The 4,921-nt window shown below is 35.1% G+C and overlaps 1 non-coding gene across 1 annotated transcript; it reads right to left on the bottom strand.

Moving 5' to 3' along the window:
- Positions 1-536: 536 nt before the first annotated feature.
- On the bottom strand, positions 537-607 carry TRNAG-GCC (transfer RNA glycine (anticodon GCC)). Its single transcript has one exon. It is a non-coding gene; the product is annotated as a tRNA-Gly (tRNA).
- Positions 608-4,921: the final 4,314 nt, after the last annotated feature.

Genomic DNA, 4,921 nt, shown 5'->3' with positions numbered 1-4,921 from the left:
CAGGGATAATACACACAGTGATGTCACAGTAAAGGGGTAATACACACAGTGATGTCACAGTACAGGAGATAATACACACAGTGATGTCACAGTACAGGGATAATACACACAGTGATGTCACAGTACAGGGATAATACACACAGTGATGTCACAGTACAGGGATAATCCACACAGTGATGTCACAGTACAGGATAATACACACAGTGATGTCACAGTACAGGGATAATACACACAGTGATGTCACAGTACAGAGATAATACACATAGCGATGTCACAGTACAGGGATAATACTCACAGTGATGTCTCCCCTATTGTGATGCCCCCCCTATTAGAGACACCCAGAAGAGACAAAGTATCATCTGGAGTACTTAAATTAAAGGAAATTTAGGACATATTTCCAAGGACAGATTCCATAAGAAACTTATTTCTCGCAGCTCACAAAATACATCATACAACTACAATGTAACACACTATGAGCGCTACCTGAAAGAACATCCTGTCAATAGTATAAAGGCAGAAGAAAAAAATAACAATCCTGCATTGGCCGGGAATCGAACCCGGGCCTCCCGCGTGGCAGGCGAGAATTCTACCACTGAACCACCAATGCTTAGATTCCAGGCTAGTTACAAAGATCGGACTTTGCCACTCAATGCAGCCTTGCAGGTGTGTGGAGACTTACGGCCATTGATGCTCCACAGGAGACTCTGGGAAATATGTAAATAATTCGTTTTCCAGGATGGAATAAGGAAAGCGATGTCTTCGTATAATGGAGCTAAAGAGACACTATTTCCTTATCCCATCCTGAAGAACTTATTTGCATTTTTATTCAACATCTGGAATCCTCACTCCGACCTCTAGAGACCTTTCGCGTAAGAGCCGCACATGTAACTGGTCCGTGAACCATGAGGGTCTACTTAACCAGTTAATTGATAGATACATAAATAAATAAGTGCGACCCACACTATCTTTTACTGTGCAGGCAGGTGGCCTAGATGAATGCATAGAACCTAACTTACTGGTTGGTGAGGGTCTCAGTGATAATACCCCCACGGATCTCGAGAACGGGGTCAGTTGCGCATGCGCTGGCTGCTCAATTCACCTCTAAGACGCTGACAAAGATTGCCGGGTCTCCGTCAGCGCCATGGAGTTGAACAGAGCAGCGGCCGCATGCGCGACTGGCAGACCTAGACTTCTAGAGCGCAATAGACCCCTGTTCCCTAGATACGTGGGGGTCTCATCACTGAGACCCCCCCCAATCAGCAAGTTAGACCCTGTTCTGCCGATAGATCTGAACTTGCTGTGGTGGAAGTTCCAAGGTGCATGCACCATGATTGCCGAGTGCGATGCCGTTCTCAAGATACATCACTGAGACCCCCACGATCAGCAAGTCCCTGCGGATAGGGTCTAACTTGCTATAACTGGTACAATATAAAAAGTACATAAGATACATAAATCCCTATAAATGATGTATATCTGATGTACTATATAGCACTCACCAGGTTTATATCACATACATAATAGAACAAATGTTATATAAATAATTTCCTAAATGTTTTGATTATTTGATAATTATAGTAAACAAATAGTAACAGTTTGTTGCATATTCTGTTATGTAGTAATGTATGTCCATGAGATACAGTCCATTATATATAATATAGTGCTATATACAGTATATTGTGTGATATACATCTGGTATAGTGCTATATACAGTATATTGTGTGATATACATCTGGTATAGTGCTATATACAGTATATTGTGTGATATACATCTGGTATAGTGCTATATACAGTATATTGTGTGATATACATCTGGTATAGTGCTATATACAGTATATTGTGTGATGTACATCTGGTATAGTGCTATATACAGTATATTGTGTGATATACATCTGGTATAGTGCTATATACAGTATATTGTGTGATATACATCTGGTATAGTGCTATATACAGTATATTGTGTGATATACATCTGGTATAGCGCTATATACAGTATATTGTGTGATATACATCTGGTATAGCGCTATATACAGTATATTGTGTGATGTACATCTGGTATAGTGCTATATACAGTATATTGTGTGATATACATCTGGTATAGCGCTATATACAGTATATTGTGTGATATACATCTGGTATAGTGCTATATACAGTATATTGTGTGATATACATCTGGTATAGTGCTATATACAGTATATTGTGTGATATACATCTGGTATAGTGCTATATACAGTATATTGTGTGATATACATCTGGTATAGTGCTATATACAGTATATTGTGTGATATACATCTGGTATAGTGCTATATACAGTATATTGTGTGATATACATCTGGTATAGTGCTATATACAGTATATTGTGTGATATACATCTGGTATAGTGCTATATACAGTATATTGTGTGATATACATCTGGTATAGTGCTATATACAGTATATTGTGTGATATACATCTGGTATAGCGCTATATACAGTATATTGTGTGATATACATCTGGTATAGCGCTATATACAGTATATTGTGTGATATACATCTGGTATAGTGCTATATACAGTATATTGTGTGATGTACATCTGGTATAGTGCTATATACAGTATATTGTGTGATATACATCTGGTATAGCGCTATATACAGTATATTGTGTGATATACATCTGGTATAGTGCTATATACAGTATATTGTGTGATGTACATCTGGTATAGTGCTATATACAGTATATTGTGTGATATACATCTGGTATAGTGCTATATACAGTATATTGTGTGATATACATCTGGTATAGTGCTATATACAGTATATTGTGTGATATACATCTGGTATAGTGCTATATACAGTATATTGTGTGATATACATCTGGTATAGTGCTATATACAGTATATTGTGTGATATACATCTGGTATAGTGCTATATACAGTATATTGTGTGATGTACATCTGGTATAGTGCTATATACAGTATATTGTGTGATATACATCTGGTATAGTGCTATATACAGTATATTGTGTGATATACATCTGGTATAGTGCTATATACAGTATATTGTGTGATATACATCTGGTATAGCGCTATATACAGTATATTGTGTGATATACATCTGGTATAGCGCTATATACAGTATATTGTGTGATATACATCTGGTATAGTGCTATATACAGTATATTGTGTGATGTACATCTGGTATAGTGCTATATACAGTATATTGTGTGATATACATCTGGTATAGTGCTATATACAGTATATTGTGTGATATACATCTGGTATAGTGCTATATACAGTATATTGTGTGATATACATCTGGTATAGTGCTATATATAGTATATTGTGTGATATACATCTGGTATAGTGCTATATACAGTATATTGTGTGATATACATCTGGTATAGTGCTATATACAGTATATTGTGTGATATACATCTGGTATAGCGCTATATATAGTATATTGTGTGATGTACATCTGGTATAGCGCTATATACAGTATATTGTGTGATGTACATCTGGTATAGCGCTATATACAGTATATTGTGTGATATACATCTGGTATAGTGCAATATACAGTATATTGTGTGATATACATCTGGTATAGTGCTATATACAGTATATTGTGTGATATACATCTGGTATAGTGCTATATACAGTATATTGTGTGATATACATCTGGTATAGCGCTATATACAGTATATTGTGTGATGTACATCTGGTATAGTGCTATATACAGTATATTGTGTGATGTACATCTGGTATAGCGCTATATACAGTATATTGTGTGATATACATCTGGTATAGTGCTATATACAGTATATTGTGTGATATACATCTGGTATAGTGCTATATACAGTATATTGTGTGATGTACATCTGGTATAGCGCTATATACAGTATATTGTGTGATATACATCTGGTATAGTGCTATATACAGTATATTGTGTGATATACATCTGGTATAGTGCTATATACAGTATATTGTGTGATATACATCTGGTATAGCGCTATATACAGTATATTGTGTGATATACATCTGGTATAGTGCTATATACAGTATATTGTGTGATATACATCTGGTATAGCGCTATATACAGTATAATGTGTGATATACATCTGGTATAGCGCTATATACAGTATATTGTGTGATATACATCTGGTATAGTGCTATATACAGTATATTGTGTGATATACATCTGGTATAGTGCTATATACAGTATATTGTGTGATATACATCTGGTATAGCGCTATATACAGTATATTGTGTGATATACATCTGGTATAGTGCTATATACAGTATATTGTGTGATATACATCTGGTATAGTGCTATATACAGTATATTGTGTGATGTACATCTGGTATAGTGCTATATACAGTATATTGTGTGATGTACATCTGGTATAGTGCTATATACAGTATATTGTGTGATATACATCTGGTATAGTGCTATATACAGTATATTGTGTGATGTACATCTGGTATAGCGCTATATACAGTATATTGTGTGATATACATCTGGTATAGTGCTATATACAGTATATTGTGTGATATACATCTGGTATAGCGCTATATACAGTATATTGTGTGATATACATCTGGTATAGTGCTATATACAGTATATTGTGTGATATACATCTGGTATAGTGCTATATATAGTATATTGTGTGATATACATCTGGTATAGTGCTATATACAGTATATTGTGTGATGTACATCTGGTATAGTGCTATATACAGTATATTGTGTGATATACATCTGGTATAGCGCTATATACAGTATATTGTGTGATATACATCTGGTATAGTGCTATATACAGTATATTGTGTGATATACATCTGGTATAGTGCTATATATAGTATATTGTGTGATGTACATCTGGTATAGCGCTATATACAGTATATTGTGTGATGTACATCTGGTATAGCGCTATATACAGTATATTGTGTG

This window comes from Engystomops pustulosus, chromosome 4 (genome assembly GCF_040894005.1).
Source record: "Engystomops pustulosus chromosome 4, aEngPut4.maternal, whole genome shotgun sequence".
Taxonomy (NCBI): Eukaryota; Metazoa; Chordata; class Amphibia; order Anura; family Leptodactylidae; genus Engystomops; species Engystomops pustulosus.
Note: the sequence above shows the minus strand (reverse complement) of the source record. Positions and strands in the feature narration are given on the sequence as shown.